The sequence below is a fragment of the Temnothorax americanus genome, unplaced genomic scaffold, assembly GCF_048541705.1.
Source record: "Temnothorax americanus isolate GAGA-0224 unplaced genomic scaffold, ASM4854170v1 Scaffold3, whole genome shotgun sequence".
NCBI classification, from domain to species: Eukaryota; Metazoa; Arthropoda; class Insecta; order Hymenoptera; family Formicidae; genus Temnothorax; species Temnothorax americanus.
The window spans coordinates 7271519-7290228 of NW_027509442.1; the positions used below are offsets into that span (position 1 = coordinate 7271519).

An 18710-nucleotide genomic window follows, 5' to 3' on the forward strand; every position below is an offset into this window, starting at 1 on the left:
GCGAGCAACGCCACCATCTACAGAGGCCCCACCATCACCGACGACGACGGTGGTGGCAGAGCGGCGCGGCGATTTCCTCTGTGTATCCCACCACTCCGGATATACCACGGCGTGAACTTCCACCACCACCGGTCGCTCGGTGCCTCGGTTATGACATGGAAGGCGGCGCGGTTCATAAATCAGGGGGAAAGGGGGCGGCGCTTGCACGAGCCACTCACCGTCGAGTTATTAATTATTATCCAGTGCGCCGGGCGCGCGGATACCCTGCCGTCGACGAGCTCGCCTCGTCGCGCCACCGCCTACGCCGCCCGCGTTTAACCCTCCTATATCCCCCAGCCCCAGATGTTCGCCAGCGGGTGGCCCGGAATCGCGGCGCCACGCCGCGCCGCGCCGATTTGCGCTCGATTTTAGTCGCGCCGCGCGCAATAGATTCCAGCCATTTCGCGCGCGATCCCAACGATAAATTGCGGCCCGCGAATAAATTCGGCCGTTACGTTTCCGCGATTTCTGAGGGATAACGCGGCAAGCGCGACGGAATTATTGCGCGATGATCGATTCCGCGTGAACTTCGTCGCGTAGAGCAGCTACAGAGCCATGTGATCGCGATCGCTTCGTGTCGCAATTGCAGTCACGCGCGTCTACTGAAATCTTTCTTTGACGACTGTCTCTTTCTAATGACAAAAACCAAAAAAAGGGATAGTTCTTTGGGAACACGTTATCCTTTTCTAGATCTCATTATTAGAGCGACAGTGATCGTTAGCCATCGTTACTGGACTGCCGAATTTCCCGATTTATCGACTATAAATGTTAGAAATAAAAAAAGAGAAGGAATAATACGTAAACGATACATAAAGACGATGAATAAAGCGAAAGTTACGCGTACGTATACCAGATTTTACTGTACCGGGAAAGGTCTTTTCTGAAGTTAGTGGTCAAATTGTATGAGAAACGTAACCCACCCCAGGTTCTAGTCGTCATATATTTTATCGGGACAAAAGATATATCCCTGGGCGTGGTCGTTTGAGTTCCTAAACAGACGAGTGAATGAAACATTATTGGATTGTACCCTCGGTATTCGCGAAATACACTTAATTCGATTATACTAATTAATATAGTTTCATCGTCTAATCAATCCTGCGACTACTAATTAGATTAAAAACCGATTCAATTTCTACACTTTAATTAGATAAAAAAATTCGACTACTATATTTTAGGTTTATATACATATATGGGTCGTGTTACAACAGCTACAGGTTCTGTAGCTCTTAGGTTTTGACCTCAGGATTGTCAGGTCTGAAAGAAATCCTGGGTTTCCGGTCGAAAGAAGAATATGTAACCTGCATGGTACGAATAAAAGAGAGAAATCTTTTCTCGAAAGAAATATCGTAACATATATATAATATTCGAGGGGATATAACATGATGATGAGCATAAACGCGCATAATACTTCAAATACTCGAAAAAACATATTTCTTTTCTAATGTCCATTTCTATCAATTCAGGTTAACTTTAAACTTGGTTTAACTTACTTTTTTTTATCTTTTTTCAGTTCTAAGAGTTAGAAAAAAAACAAAAAGTAAATTAAGCCGAGATCAAAGTTAATCTACATTGGATAGAAATGGACATAAAACAGTTATCACGCACAGGGAATAAATCTGAAAATATAGGTACATACTATACTTATGCCTTAATGTGCAAATTTCTTTTTTCGGTACCTTCTAAGTGCATACGTGGGTCTGTCACGTTCAACGCTATTTTTCTCTACCTTAAAATATTTTTAAAAAATCTGAAAATATGAAACATTTGTCCACATTGTAGTTGACGATTTTATATAGTCATTTTGACATCGTTTATTTAATATTTTCTGGCAGGCTTGCAAGTTTTACAGTTACGACCAGATATTATTTTGGCTCGGACACCGTAGACTCACGCGTATAATGCACATTAAGAGTTATGTTCAAGTATATAGTATATAGGTATATTATATCGATATTGCAAAAAAGCTTCTCTCAGTGAAAACTTTTCGTAGCACCTTCAATGATATCTTTGACGGTTTTACCGTTTCCTATTGCAAAATATCTATTATATGTATAATGTCCGTAACGGACCTCCACTGCCGCTTCCCCCCCATGGCGACAAATGGCATGCATTTGTCACGTGTCGTATTTTCCTCTAAAATGAACAAAAAGCTGGTCTCTTGCGATAAATCAAATAAATTTTAAAAACATAACTGAAGAATAAAGCTATGTTGCCGAGACGATTTATTTTATACTAACAAAACGAAAATTGTAAGCATGTAATACATAGGCGGCTCGAGCATGAGAAGGTGAGAACGAAAGTAATAGCGGAACCGTAATGTGACGGACTATCCGAAGTATCTTCTGGATGCAACAAAATATTATAAATTTGTAGCATTGTTTTGAAATCCATATTTTTGAAAGCAGACAAAATAATTTGTTGTCCGTTTTGTAAAGAGCCATTTTTCTCCAAGAAATTTCTTAGAAATCTGTGAAAACGCATACTAAATTTTAACATATCTATACACGAGAAAAACAATATTCGTCAGGCCCATAAAAATTAAATTTATCGAAAGTGAAAGCTTATATGCAATTTGACGATTATTTTATAACAATATTATTTGCTCGACGATATCTGGATATTTTGTTTACGCGTTATACGTTAACATAAAAAAGTGCTTTTAAATTTAACACATACTGCTTTTAATACTAGAACGATATAATAAAAAAAATTCAGGAATTGTTTCTTTAAGCAGGCATAAAATAATTTGCCGCCCGATTTATATAAAGTTATTTTTTCCAGGAAACTCCTTAAAGAAGTGAAAACGCATATCAAACTTGCAACATATCTACACGAGAAAAACAATATAATGTATAATAGACACTCAATTATATATACTACTCATATTTGAACGTTGATATTTTATCGATATTTTTATTATTTTATTATTTTATTTGTCCGCTTGCTCATCGATTATTACGCGCATACCTATATTTCTACAATATACATAATGAGTGGATGGCCATGCTGCTTTCACGCTGCCAACCGGTTCTACTCTCTCGCTCGTCGGGGGCGAGCGTTATTCATTCCGAATCTGGATTCGCGCTCACGATGAAAGGTACGGATCATGTGTCGTGTTCAGATTAAAGGAATTCTTAGCCGCGTATCTTCCTCTATGGAGTGCAAGGTCGGGGCTGTCGGATGCGAACGAGGTCGGTCGATGAGTGTCAACGACTGGAGGAATCGGCGCGGGGGTCGTTGCTCTTCTCTCTCTCTCTCGATTTCGAGAGTCGCCGCGCGTGTGTCGAATCACTACGGCGACTCGCGGCGCATCGGCGTCGAATACGGGAAGGATCCCGTATTCGCATTGACGGGGTCGAGTCTCGTTTAAATAAGTTAACAGTGGAGAGCGAAGACGAAGCGGATCGGCGGACGGAGAGGAAGAGAGACGACGACGAGGGAAAGGGTGAGAGGCGCGGAGGACCGATGAGAAATAGAGAGAGAACGATCAAGAAAGGGGGGGAAAGGGGGAGAGAAAGAGATGGGAGACTAGAGAGGATACGAAGGTAGCGAGAGAGCGAGAGGGAGGAAATTTAAAAGGGACCGAGGAGGAGAGAGAAAGAGAGAGACAGAGCGAGAGAGGAGGAAGAGCGGAAGGGAGGGAGGGAGGGAGGGAGAAGGAGAGAGCGAGAGAAGGCGAGTCAAGGGAAATTGCACATGGCGCCTCGCGATTGGCTCGCACCTGTCTCCTCGGACCGCCCTCCTTCAACCCCGATCGCGCGCGCGACGTGCCTACGTACCTAATACGCTTTCTTGCTCGTTGCATATAGCACGCGGCATATCGGACGCGTGTATGCAACGCCGCACACTTTCTCACAGGTGTACGGGGGCATTGTGCGGCAAGGTGTTCGTGCTACGGAGCCGTGTAATGAACCACCACTACTATATCACCGCCGCGCGTCGGGGCACCACCGCACCACCATCGGGCATCACCACCGTCGCCGTCGCCGCTTTACTCCCACTCCCACCAACGCCGCCGCCGTCGAAGAAGCTTGCCGAGTCGTTGGGAGCCGGAACTAAGTGGGGGCGAGAGTTGCAGCGGAAGGTTCTCTCCGTCGCGCGCGGGCGAGGAAAGGAAAGGACGGACGACGGTATATATTATACTTTTGTACAGAGAGACTGTGCACGCGCGCGCGAGGGTGGGAGGGAGGGCGCAGGGAAAGGGTGGTAGGCAGGCATAGCCGCGGTTACACACGGTTAATCTATCTCCGGGTAGACACTAAAGCGCAAGATGGAAGTCTCCTTCCATTGCGATTGCCATATTTGCAAACTGGGAGCGCATCGAGCGCTCTAAGCATCGATTGTCGGTCCAAATTGTCTTTTTCTGAGGGGGTTAATCGACGTGATGATCGATGAATCATCGTCCTTTGTTGTACATTTGTACGTGATACCACGTGACGATAAGATACACCGTGACAAATCGGTGTAAAATTTATGGTTGTTGTTTTTCTTCATTACACACAAGCACACATTTTGTTTAAAAATAAAACTGTGAAGTTAAATCTGGGATACCTTGTTTATTATAAAAGAGGAAAACGTTTTCTTCATATTACCTATCAATATAATTATTATAACGAATATTACCAATATTGATTAACTCGTCGCTTTAACAACCTAATAAATTAAATTATAAATTGCAATATTGCAACTCTAAATGGTATTTATTGCGTTCAACTTTATACGTTCCGTAAGTCTTGGCTACATTTGAATCCGTATCGATCGCAAGATCGACGCTACAGTTAGTCTCGATCTACAGCGTGGCGGGAATTATTGCAAAGTTAGCGCGTATTTGTTAGGTGATCGGTAACGCGTTAACCGTGTCCGAGCTTTGTTATCTTTAGGCAGGAAGGAGAGTCGGAGTTCGTTGGGACCGAACCGGCCGTACCTCGAAAAGCAAAAAAAAAAAAAAAGAACGAAAAGAAAGATTGTTCGGCGAGCATGAAGTAATAAAGAACTGCCGGTGCAAAGGAACGAGCGACGCGCGGGGATGAGCTGGAGAACCCGAGCCGGAGAACGAGCGGCTTGGCGGGGCGCGGGACGCGGCGCGAGGAGGAGCGAGGAGGGCGGGGATGAGGGAAGATACTTCGAAGATCGTTCGGCGACCTGTTAAGTAACCTGCAGATTTACAGGGCCCTATCTTATCGTCTGACCGGGCACCGTACACCGTCTCGCCGCCGCGCTTATTTATTCTTTTGCGAATGAATAAAGAAGGGCGATCGATGCTCGGGCGCGGGCTGATCCTCGGTACAAGCACCGTGCATGGATTCCAATCTGGAAGTATTTTTGCACCCCGTTCTCGCTCGCAGGGTAGATCGCCCGAGTGACCGGCGACGGAAGGGGGGAAAAGCCGTAGGCATGTCATACGCGGAGGGCCTTATCTTCGCTCCAGGCGGGATCATGATTGTTTCTCGCGGCGAAGTTGGCCGCGGCGCGATACACCCCTGCGCACACACCAATTCACCGGGATACAACGCTGCGTGTAAGAGGGTTTTAATGTTACCGGGCCCCAAGCATCGACGCCCGTTGGAAATTTATCGTTATTCGTAATCCCGATCCCGGCGGACGTTCGAGCTTCTTAACACTCTGGAGGCTTAACACGCCTTCCCGCGCTACTTCGTTCCTATATTTTTATAACCAAATCGGACTGTTTAATCATCCTGGATTTAACAGTCCTTTATAAAGCTCATAAGCATCGGTCTCGTCAGAATTTATTCTACGTCTATACGTGGAATGTGAATCGTTCACGTTCGAGTCACGTTCTGCGTCAAATTGAATTACTAACAAAGCTATATCATCGATCTCACGAGCAAATTGGATAATAGCGTAAAATCAAGATGGCGTTCCCATTATTACCCTACGTGTCTCGAATCATTTCTCTTAGGCCGATATTCATAGTCGGATCTTATATGTATTTAAGACCGTCTTAAGTACGATCTTAAGATGTTACGAACCAATCACAGAGCTATGTATTAGCATCTTAAGACAATCTTGAAATAAGATCCGACTATGAATACGGGTCTTAGTATATTAATATCATTTGCATATTATGCACATATATTACTTAATTATTTGTAAGGTATTTGCATGATATAAACGAATAGTAAGGCTACGATCACTGACTCTATTAAGGTACCAAAAATGCGTTATAAATGCAATAGGATAAGTCATGCGTTAAATTGTTCGTAAGTATATTCTTAATAAAAAAAAAAGTTCCAAGTCATTGAGACTCGCGCATGTTCTACGGTGTCGTGAAGCAGAACATCGCGGCAGCGCCGCTTATTAAGAGAGGCCCCTGGCGGGGCCCCACGATTCCTTTTTATGACGCGGCTTTTATGACGACAACCGCGAACCGCGCCGTAATAATCGTAATAATCATCGCGGCAATAACGAGGGGGGGGGGAGAAAGGGCAAAGGAGGTATAAGGAAGCGCGAGGATATTCGAAATGGTGGGGAAGAGAAGATGAGGGAAAAACGAGGAGGGAGGAAGGACCGAGGGAGCGAGAGAAAGAGAACGAAGGGAAGAGGGAGAGAAAGAAGGCCGAAGGCGTGCGTGTTAACTGCACCGGTTGATGCGCTTGCGTGCAGGCGTGCGTGCGAGCATTATAGCCCTGTCGGGGCCCACTCTTTACGACGAATTATTATTTAAATGCTCCGGGGCGGATCTCGTAACGCGCTCGCCGCCCGTTCCTCATCTTCTTCCGGTGAGGCTGTAAACCTAAGGACCGCCGTGCTTATTCGTGGAAATCGCGACTGGCATGAGGATTTCGTTATAATTGAACGTTCGACGCCCGCGTAGCACTGGATATTCGCGATATCCAGACGTCGCGGTCGAATTTATCATCAGACGTGTAGAGCCCTCATACCTTATTAGTTTCGAACATGGTTAATTTAAGTTACAAATCGGGATAGCATGATGAAATTGTATGTGTTGGTTAAATCCACCGACCTAGGTCGCGAATTTAATTCATTCTATAACATCTGCTCCAAACATAGTCGATTTTCAACTCGAGATAGCGCGATGAAATTGTAAATGTACGTTACAGAAGAACCTTATTCGTATTGCGCGTTAGGTTTTATTCTTTTATTTAAAAGAATCATAGAGATTAATAAATCGATCGTTATAATAATATTCGATAACGACCATTTTATATTTTACATTTTTCATTTAAAAAAATATAAATTGTTTTATGCAACAAAATATGTCTAGAAAGTTTTACAAATATGTTACGATTTATTTAATTCTTTTACAAAATCTGGATAGATATGTACAGTCAATTTCACTCAAAATGCGTAATCATATTTTGTATATACTACTCAATAAACACAGATACGTCTGCATTTCTATTCCTTTCCTCGATTGAAATCCTATCGATACTATTTATCTTCATTGAACTCTGAAAAGCATACGCGTAATTATCGATTCGAATCTCATCACGCTAAATATATCACGCGAAAATCTGGTTAAATATACTCGTCTGGATTTACGATAAGCATAAAGCGTGTATATATTTTCTCCTGTCAATACACATCCGCAGTTCACGCTATTTAAGTATTTCTCGAATTCGTCAAATAAATTGATGACGTCAACGGCGTCGTGAGGATCGGTTAACAGCAATATCTTCCGTTTTGTACAAGCGTTTTATGAGTTTTTTTTTTTTTTAACTTTCGTTTATTGGAAATACGAAACGCAGCGCGTCCGAACCGCAACCTAACGGCGAGGGTGAATCCCGGACGGTTAAGTGTATTGGGCGACGCGACGTGGCGATTGGTCACGCCGGGTGTTACAGGTATACATATATGATTGAACCATTTAGTTAATCTAATCTTCGTCCAGCCTGGCGAGATCTCAAGAGTGAAGGGCTGCGATGAGTACCGGCCGTTGTGCGGCAACGTACGTGAAACATTGTTTTGGACGCAATTTAAACGGCGTTTGACCGGACGGGTTAATCTGGCGTCACTAATGCACCACCAGCCTCATGACTATATAATAGACTACCTAAGTAAGAGCATTGAGAAAATCGACCTTTGCAAGTATTGCCCGCCGGTATTTACGAGTTGTATAGATAAGATTGCGAGACGGTATATGCATGCGAACGATTCTCTTTCTCTTCGAGCCCTTCCTTCATTCCTCCGCTCGTTCTTCCAGTTCCTCGAAATAAGCGTCAGTCGCGATACACGATTTTTATTGCGATGTATGGTAATTAAGAGACGCGGTCTGCGCCCGCGATGCCAAAAAGGCCGGTTTGATAATTTTGTTACTCGCGCATGTGTGAGTCCGGGTATATAACCCGAGAGAAACTCATAAATTATTGCTGGTCGCATTTTCATCGTCGGACGTAAAATCAATCCGGCAAATGTGACGAACGCGTCTGATCGCCGAGATTACGAGAAATTTATTATTATCGACGCGGCTCATTTTGAAAATCTCTTTTGCACGGCGTGCAACGTATATCGTGTGTGGGTGTGTATATACAGACATTGTATATAAATATATACTGTATATACACACACACACATATATATACATATATACAGTTATACTTTTCTAACGACTTTATAGATATCGTTTATGATGAGTGGGAGGGGAATAATTAGATTGTTTCCGTAAGCTAAGATAACGGTCAACGATTTATCTTTATTATTTTCATAGGGGTTGTTTGCCTCCCGTCCTTAGAGAACTAAACAGTTCGCTTCCGAAAACATTAAGATTCGCTTATCTCCTACGGAAATATAAATCATCGTCAAAACATTTTACTTTACTGCGCGAGTATATAGATTCCAAACGCGGGCTGCTCTCTCTCTTTCTTTCTCTCTCTCTCTCTCTCTCTCTTTCTCATTGATAGATTCTATGATTGCCTAGAAGAAAATCTTTTCTTCGTAAAAACGGCGTAGGTTTCAAAAAGTCTCGATTTGAATGAAAAAAGGATAAATAATTTTTCGTAATTTCCATATCTCGAATTCATGAAGTTATCTTTGACCTCCTTCTTCATTCTTTAATTAGAACACGCTTTCAAAGTTCGGCGATATTTCAGATAGGGTAAACTCGGGTAAGATGGCCAACTTATGTTCTTTCAATCTAACTCGCCATGAAACATCGAATGAACATGTGTTAGCCATCTTTCCTCTGTGGCCATCTTATACCTGAGCTTACCCTACATTTTTGCATATTCATATTATACGTATAAGTTACGATATACTCGTATACACACACACATTCTATATTAATATAAATAAAGTAAATATTATCTGACTGAAAAGATATGTCTGATAGTACGGACGATAATTATTTAGGTGAGTTACATGAATCGTCGCTCTCATGGACGTTATCAATAATATAAAGCACCTGAAACTCCTAACGGAAAGAAAGAAATAAATCTGTCTAATTACTATGTATAAGCTATTCATGCATTCCTTTCAAAACAAGTGCAATATTTCTCTTTCAAGGGTTTTATCAGGTAGTTGCGAAAAACACGATTAGATCTTTTAGAATGAGTTAAATTCGCGACATAGCTCGGTGCACTTAACTAACACAATTTCACGCGATAACACATGTTTGAAATAAGCTCAACGCTGTACTACTATCTTAAAAATTTGTAACTCGAGGCAGGAGAAAGGGTACGGAAGATAAATATACGATTATTACATTTAAAAAGTCACAATAATCGTAGTATAGTAATGGAATAAAAGAGAACGAAATAAGAATACAACAATTTCAAGTAATTCAGATTCACTCTAGATTATTTTGATCAATTTCGAAAGAAACTGTAACACTTTCAGTTAAAGCGAACACACTTTAGGACTATTATTGTGAGTTTTCCGCAAGTCGTGACATAAATACATAACTTCATAATAAGAACGTACAGCTGGCTGGCGTTAAATGTTTCACATTGTGCGCGCGGTTAAATGAACTATTTAAAGTTAGCAGAGCTGGAAATAAATCTCTACGATGACAACACGTTTATTGGACTTTCAGAGTGCGCGCGAGCTATCTGATATTCATTTCTATTCCACGAGTGAAACTTACACTTCTCAGGCGTGCTTCTATATTTTTGATCATTACATTATTAGATTACTATAACATTCTTATTTCCCTTATAAAAATAAAAAAATATATAATGAGCAAACAAGAGTATCTTTTTATTATAAAATGACTTCACCAGACACTTTATTTCTCTTGAATCTTGTCGAAATTTCATAATCCAATAAAATGCTTTATATAAAAAAATCCTGAAAAAGTTATTAACATTATCTAAATATATAATATCGTTATATGATTTTCTATATAAAAAGAGCGCACAACTCTCATGTCAAACCAAAATTATTTATATATAACAATAGTTGGTGTACGTCAATATTTCATTTTTACTAATTATACAGTTGCAATATTTTACGATGTAATGCTAAATGTATCGATAAATCGACCATATGCGCTGAACACGCGCGTCGGAAATAATTTAGTTTTCATAAGAGATCGATAATCGACAAAACGAAAGAATTAAACGTTCCACGGAAAAGCAGTGCGCGCAGAGCGGATGAAAAACCAACTTAACTGACACATAGCTGGCCGAAGCGTTAATCGTCGCTCATTGTGCGTCACCAAACGAGCGCTTAAAACTTGGCGGGGACCGGGGATAAATCTCTCTGATGACCATATATATGTACATATATATATATACATATATATAGAGGCATTCCCCAAAGGAGATCACACGCGCACATTTGGATAGCCATGCACAATACTCCACCCGGTGTACATATAATAGAGATACGAAAGCGTGGGCGTTGATTATTGCTGGGGAAAAAGAGGGGGGGTGGAGCGGAAAAAGCACGGGCGTCGAGGGGGCATTTTATCCCATTTTCCTGAGGGTTATAAAATATTCCGCGCGTGGATCTCGTGCCGCCGCAGGTACCGGAGGACGTGGAGGGACGATCGTCGCAGGGGTATCCGGACGAACGCGTGGAATAATGGGGAGTAATGATGAAAAGCCCGAAGGACTTTATCAATGGGAATTGGTGGCCGTGTGTCCTTCTAATGGGACACAGGCGCACCCGACGATGCTGGACAATGCGCCAGAAGAACCGATGGTCAATCGGCCGATCGCTTCTCTCTCTCTCTCTCTCTCTCTCTCTCTCGCTCGCGCTCTCGTCAGTCCGACTATATTTCTATCTCCGTCTCTGTCGTTGCTACGCTTGGTGTCTTAGTGTTTCTCTCTTCCTCGATGGTCAGCAAGCCTCTCGCGCGCATATGCAGCTGCCTGAAAAGTGCAGACACCCCCGCAGCTGCGCGTCGCCTTCTCTTACTCGCTCTCGCTCAATGAGAACCCTCCGTCCGTTTCTCTCTCACCTTCCTAACTTCCTCTCTTTCTCTCTTCTTGGCCAACTGACCAGCAGACCGCCGCCCACGCTTCTGTGGTCGACACAATACTAGAGCATTGGTTATCTGCCCGTTCAACGCGTCGTTCTCGCGATATTCGCCCGGCCACTCCGTAGCGGCGGTCGAGGGGTCTCGTATTTCGTGTATAAGCGAAATTTAATTTCATTGCCTTATCTGGTTTTTATGACGCGCCCATCAGGACGTTCCTACTTCGAAGCCATAAAGGCTACAGCTTTCTCAATGTCTTCGTCACAGTGGCAGGCAGACGCGATGAACTCAGTTTCGATATCTATTTGTTATTAATTAAATAATATCGTAATGCGCATCAATTTCATTTACAAAATAACAAACTAATCCGTCAAATGTAGAAAAATGTACTGCATATTAAGGGGATTATGTGTTATATTCATTCTTTAATATTTTTAATGTGTATATGTAATAGACATGATTCAAAAATATGTAAATTTCTTAGAAATATTCTACAAGTAATCATTGTCAAAACAATATAACGAATTGACTGTCACTCGATCAGTCACGTATCGCGTTTCGATCGACGTCAAGATTTTTAATATTCGAGGGGGGGGGAGAATGATAGAAGTGACAGATCGGAAATACATGGGAGTATACTTGGGACAGTATAAATAGCGATCGGATGCGGGTGCGGCGTTTCGCGCGGTTGAAACACAAGGAGCGTTGGAGTCTCGTGCCGTCGACGACGGGACCGTGCCGCCGCCCTCAGCGAGGATGGAAAACAAAACGTTTGCACGTCTGGAGGGATTTTGGCCGTGGTGGGTGTGCGATGCGCGCGTAAGGAAGTCACAGCGGAGAGTCTCCGGCTGTGACAGGGGTGGGTGGGTGCGACGCGTGTGCGTGAATTTTGGGGAAGAGAGACCGAGGGAGCACCGGTAGATTATGTCGCCCACGTGCCAAGGGAAAGCAGCTGCTTATCTGCTCTTCTCTCTACGGCTCCGCTGCTGAGATCAATCACTCGTAGGACGCGGCGTATCGTTCGGGAATCTTCGGGACAAGGAGCTACCGACTTTGAGCCATCTATTAGGCGCCATAACACGCCTCGGGCAATCATTGGCAATCATCGCTGATTGAACGCGATCATCTGGCTCTCGGTATTTGGGGGATCGGCGCCGTTGAAAAAGTCGCCTCTTACGATATTTGACCAGATCGAAGTGGCAGCCCAACGGCAGGACGGATGCGCAACGGGATCGCTAATAGAATTGATTCGGAATTGAATCAGATGTCTTCCGTATTGAAACTGGATTAACGTTGTTTAAATTAAGGGTAGTCAGCACGTTACTCGCGCGAGTGACCGTAGCTTTGCGATTAAATCGAGTACTCGAGTTAGGTAATTAGCCGTCGAATGTGAAAAACATCAATGCGCAAAGTTAATTGACTCTTAACTCGACGCGATATCTCTTCGTTAAAAGAACCACTTTGTACAAATACCTGGGCAAGCATGTTTGCGTCAACCGCAAGTTCAACGTGTACACCTCAATCGCATCGAGCAGTTTACCTGATGCAGATTCGTGTCTAACAGTCTTTCGAACAGGTGCATGGAAGCCCGTGCGTTCGAAGAATTAATTACCTACGAAGAAGGGTGGGTCGTCAAAGAAAGGGGTAATGTGTTATGGCGAGAAGACAAATAGGCTGAGAAGTCCCTTCGATTGCGTTAACTGCTGATGTTCGCGTTGCGATCTGACGTGTTTAACGTTTAACGCGTAATCCCGACTTAAAAAGGAAAAATTTGTATGGAATTTTTAAATTAACTTTAAAAGTCATCGAATAAAAATATCAGATAATCGCGAAAAGAATGAAAATGTTTAATCTATAATCGCAAAATGTATAAACTTATATATTTTTGCATAACAGTAAAATGTATAAATCATATTCTATTAGATGTATCGTTTTATTGGATAAAATGGTGCGTTTGGTACAGTTGAGAATTCTCACGTGAGGCATGCTCACGATTGAAATGCAGGTCGGATTAGTGTATCCTGAAAAGAACCCGCATGAAAGGTGGATTACGTGGGCAAAGGTAGATCGGGAGTGTGGCGTGCAATCCGTAGACGCTTCTCCTTGCTTAAATACGATGCCCGCAAACGGTATAACAGTATTGCCATAAAGTCGTGTAAAAGTAGAATAGGCAGAACGAGAAAGAAGAAGAGGGACGAGGGTATACGGGGCCGAGGGTGGAAGGAAGAAAGCGAGAGGAAGATAGGTGGCGCGTGCCCGACACCCTACTTCAGTTTCAGGGGCGTAACACCCATAAATAAATAGGGCTTCCGTTTTCAGTTCCATTCCATGCTGCCCTCCAGACGCGCTCACCGACACGGATATTAATGTGTGAGCATATGCGTCCGTGGAAAGAGTGAGAAAGACAGAGGGACTCTCGCCACACACGTACGCGATATATACAGTTTCGACCCGATCGTTTCGTATTTTTAGGACGTCGGTGGTGCGTGGAACTTTTACATATTTCAGGAAAAAGCGGCTTTCCCAGAGACACGCCTCTTGTCTATGGGGTTCTATCAATAGCAAACGCGGAAACTCACTCGTCCTTCGTTATGAAGCCTCTCCAAATCTGTGAAATCTCTTTCCGGTTTGACAAAACCTCTAAATACTGAGGCACCCTGGTTAGTCGCGACTGCATCCAGATAGAAGTATAAAGAGTCTTTCAGAATCTCCCATATTATCTTTAACTCTCAACTGTGTATGTGAAATCTCTGTCACTCCTGCCATTTATTTGGTATTATTTGAGCTAATTATGTTCTTTTTCTAGAAAAACAAACAAAACTTGATTCTGTGCACAGTTAACGTTGAAAAACACAAGAAACGACAGTAGCAGTATGTAGCATAGAGGGAGAGAGAGAGAGAGAGAGAGAGAGAGAGAGAGAGAGAGAGAGAGAGAGAGAGAGAGAGAGAGAGAGAGAGAGAGAGAGAGAGAGAGAGAGAGAGAGAAGAGATTATTTTTTTATCTTTTTTTTCACTTTTTTAAAACTTCTTAATTACAACGTAAAAGAATAAAATATGAAATCTACTGCATAGTAGATGTGATAGTGCAGTGTTATTGCTCGTAAAAATAAGTATCAAAAGTCATAAAATATACTGAGAGGATGCATAAGTATAAGCAAATTAGATTACAAAGTTGTAATCTAAAGTATACTATACTAACGATACACGATGTACTGCACGAATTTTAAAACATATATATATCTACACGGACTGTCAAACAAACATCAGATCATGTCGAATATCATATCATATCATATCAATAAGTTATGTTCGTACATTAAAATTATGATCAAACGAAAAGAGATAAACGCAAGTACGCAGACTATATGCGTAAATATTATGCAAACACGCGAATTATGCGCAAATATTACGCATAAATAATTCGTCATTAAACACGAATGTCTAATCACGATGTTATAAATAAAATATCTATCCACGACAATACTATATTCTAACATCGAGGATGTCATGCTCGTGCGTTATTTGTGAGATCGCGTTTCGCAGTTTATATAAAGATACGTTTGATTTGTGTCTCAGGTACTGAGCAGTCCGCGATTACGAAGTGTTACAATATCGCCCAGAAGCCCGCCCTTTGTGAGCCGCGCGCGTGAAAGCCGGTCTTTGATTTATTCGTGACGCCGAAGTTATATGGCGACAAGTATGAATGAGCCATTAAGGCCCGGAAATTTCGCAGTCTGTATAAAGACTAGCGTATCCCGGTTATTTATCTAAATTGCACGGCGACTAGTTAGTTTCGCGCGTATTATCATAAACGCGGTGACGCATTTCGTAGCACCCGACGTGCGCGTCGGTCACTAAAAAGTGATGTATGCAAAGGAAAAAAAAAGGAAAAGATTCGACGAGTGACTTAATCTTGTTGTATGCGTAATGTACTCGTCGGGTGCTCCTCTGACGATTTTTCAGATAAATCCCTGACACGCCGTGTATTTAATTCAGCCTATCTAGTCGCGCGTGTGTGTACATCGCTCTCGAGAGCAACACGATTTCCATTCAATGGAAAGATGGTGTAAAGATCTATTTGGACTCGCTGCCGGAAAAATGGCGAATATAGTGCTGCCAGCACGATGTAATTGTATTGTCGGTGCCCGATAAAAATGCTCTCACGGAAGTCACTAATCTTATTGATGCGCCATTGTAAATTCCTCGGGAGTTGCGAGAGAGAGAGAGATGCAAATTCATCCGGCATGTATCCGAAGTCTAAATATACTGATGGAGAATATAGAATATTTATATACCTAGATAGTCGTTATATTCGTATATATTTATATCACTGTCTATCGATAGATCGGCAATCGTACTTCAGATCGAAAATAAACCCCAAACAATCAGATTGTTTTATAAACTGATAAAAAGTACTCTAAAAATTATACTTATAATAATTATTAAATATTATTTTATAGCCGTTATAGAGTGATAAGACTGAAACACGTTTTATTTACTTACACATTTTTTTTATTATTTACTTACTATATAACAGAATTAAAATAAAGTTGCTGTATACTATAAAAACATGTACTATGTATCCCTAATAATGCCGTACTGATGAAACTTAATGACTGCAATATAGGAAAGAAAAGAGCAAAGGAATGACTCTTTTCAGGAGTTAAACGCGTTGTCGCGACGATTTTATTCGTTGTACTTAAGAATTTCGTTTTATTATTTATAAATCACACGTAACGAAACTTTTCGAGTTAGCTTTCGCGGATCCGTATTCGAAGTACGAATAATTTTATTGTCGTCCCTAATGATACTTTCAGTTTTATTACATGGTACTATCCGAGAACTTTCTAAGCGGATATTCGTAGGTTTCCGGTGAAATAAAATGGTAAAACAATGTACTAATAATTGCAATCGCAGAATAGCATCCGAGCTAACAATAGTTTATAGTTTTATACAAGGGTGATTATCAACTTTCGCGTTCAAAAATTACGCTTTTGTTTCGAAGACAGCGTGACTTCTTTATTTTTTAGAGGGACTTTTAATTTAAATAGTTATTGTGCGGCTAAATTTAATGCTAAATTTAACCATTACTATTTTATAGCTTCCATTTATCTTTATCTCATGATTTACATTTGCACCTTTTTAGCGTATACGTCCTCCATTGTCTTCCTTCAAAGCTTTTCCTCGATAATATGTTTTATGTCGCGCAGAGTGCAACAAAATAACGCGCTTAACCAGCTCCCCCTTCGTATCGAAACCCCATTCGTAGAAATAGAAATTCATCTTATCGGCGAAGCGCCGAGGCGTGAACCTGCCGCGCTCTCCTTCTTTCTTTCCCCCCTGATTACACATATGCTCGCATTTTTTTAACCCTCCTGTCCCCCTCGTTTCTCGCGCGCTCGTTCGCTGCACCACACCAGCCCGCGGTGACAAAAGCGCAGAGCGATAGCGGACATAAACCGTTATGAACGTGGGCGTCAGACTAAATATACCGATGTAAATATTCACTCGTAGATTATAGGAGGGTGTGTCGGGTGTGTCGCGCCCGAAGAAAATGCATCAAGCGAGCGGAAAGAGCCAAGTCTCGCTGATGCGGTTACATTTCGCGTCGCGACATTGCGAAAGTCCCCCGGCCGCATTTATACGGACGGGATGCGCGCGAATTCGGCGAACGGAAAGAAAGTACAAAAACCGTCGCGACCGAAAAACTTTTTAACCACCGCGCGGCTTATTATCGCACAATTTGCGATTGGCACCGCCAAACCCCGCGCGGCTGTCTCGTTGTTGTGACAATCGCGCCGCGGAGTTTACGATCGCGAAGGCTCGACGACTCTTTCTCCCGCTCCCGGTGTTCGACGAAGTCGCAAAATTACACGCTGATACTTTTGACGAAAGGCAACAATAAATATCGCGAGTAGCGACCATCGCCGCCGGATTCTTTTTTCGACGCTTGCGCAAATGCCTCGACCAAATGTGACGGTATTTTCTCTCTCGATCTCTCGCACGCGGCCTCGCACGCGGCGCGACATACGATTTATCGAAGCGTGAAGAATCGGATTTTGCCCGTCTTATGGGAGGATGTTGAGTATTTTTTCGTTTGTTTTTGTAGAGAAATAAGTTTATCCGACCGTGATTTTTACTGCGCGCCGCGGATATCGAAAAATAGGTTTAACGCGCGATTTGTGATTGACGCCTCGTTGCGTTCGTTATTGTTACGACGTACGCCGAGATATTTTACGATCGCGTATTCCACGTTTCGCCCGGATGAATATTCTCCGATGTTAGAGGAAATGCAAAAGGAAAATATAAAATTGCGGGCGAGAGCATTTGAGACAAAAGATAGATGACACGGACAAACTCATGTGACGGTTTCACGATATCTTTATACGTACGGTGGTATTTTCGGATCAAATCTTGTTTTTTATTCCATTTTAAAAATGTGATTATATTATGTGAGTATTTTAATGGAAAGTAAATTGCTAATTGGCACATTCTCGATTTTACTTGGAAAGAGCTTTCATCGCGGCTTGTTTTAATTGTCTTGTTTGAAGATCAAGCTGAATACGAAGAATCTACGTTAACATCCTGATGCCAGATGACGAAATCTCTTACGGGGACAGTGAACTTTTTCTGAAGTACAGAGTATAAACCGAGCTGAAATTATATTTAAAATTTAAAATATTTATATTTATATACACTTAAGTTTATTCGACATTTGCATTTAAGTAATTCCAGGTAAGGTAATCTACTGCAAATGATAAAATAAATTAGTTAAAAATATAAAAAAAAGAGTTTATTTTTGCCATTTTAAAATTGTACGATACATATATAAAATCGTGATAAGAAATAATTAAATTATCTCTCGATAAAATTCTAATTGCATCTAATAACAATGTCGGACGATCGTAATTTCTTTACTCATTGCCAGTATTGCCAGTACTTCTGACTAAAGAAGTGAATTCGATTTCTGTTAAAAACTTTTTTAAAGATATAAAAAGTGTTTATAATTCTGGCTTACTTTATGAAATATCATAACCGTGATAAATCCGATAATAACCGAGATAGATAACCGATATAATGACCTCTTGGCTTGTCTTCTATATTTACTTATCTTACTACTTTCATGACTGACATGTTTGTCAGTATAATTTTATGATTGCAGCGTAACTTTGTTGCGTAGAAGTTTACCATGCGATTGATGAATAAATATCTCGGTTATGTAGCCGGTGTATGTCGAAATACGTTTACATTGCTCATGATGCGAGTAATC

At 41.8% G+C, this 18710-nt stretch overlaps 1 protein-coding gene across 2 annotated transcripts in view; it reads left to right on the forward strand.

The window, feature by feature from the left end:
* Positions 1–18710, forward strand: part of LOC143900272 (uncharacterized) — a 227408-nt gene that overhangs the window by 40261 nt on the left and 168437 nt on the right. The window lies entirely within an intron of this gene.